Here is a 314-nt window from a genome sequence, read left to right as displayed (position 1 = left end):
TCAGGTATGCAAGTGGACTCCATCTGCAGCTCAGGGACACAGAGTACAACCTGCACTCACTCTTGCCCTGAAGTTAGGATATTAGCAACTTGTTAAATATCCCAGATTTTTTCGCCAAGGACTCCATAAACTTCACAAAAGTTTTGTCACTAAAGATCTGATGGATCCCAACTGAAACAGATGCAGTTTCCTATCATTTAGATCATCAGTATCACCCTAGAATAAAAAGTTTGCTGCAGTATGTTAACAGGGAAACAAAACAGAGTGTCATTCATTTCCTAAGAGCAGAAGTAAAAATTCAAAGCTCAGCAGGA

This window comes from Geospiza fortis, unplaced genomic scaffold (assembly GCF_000277835.1).
Source record: "Geospiza fortis unplaced genomic scaffold, GeoFor_1.0 scaffold171, whole genome shotgun sequence".
Classification (NCBI taxonomy): Eukaryota; Metazoa; Chordata; class Aves; order Passeriformes; family Thraupidae; genus Geospiza; species Geospiza fortis.
The sequence above is the reverse complement of the archived record's forward strand: the minus strand, read 5'-3'. Positions refer to the sequence as shown.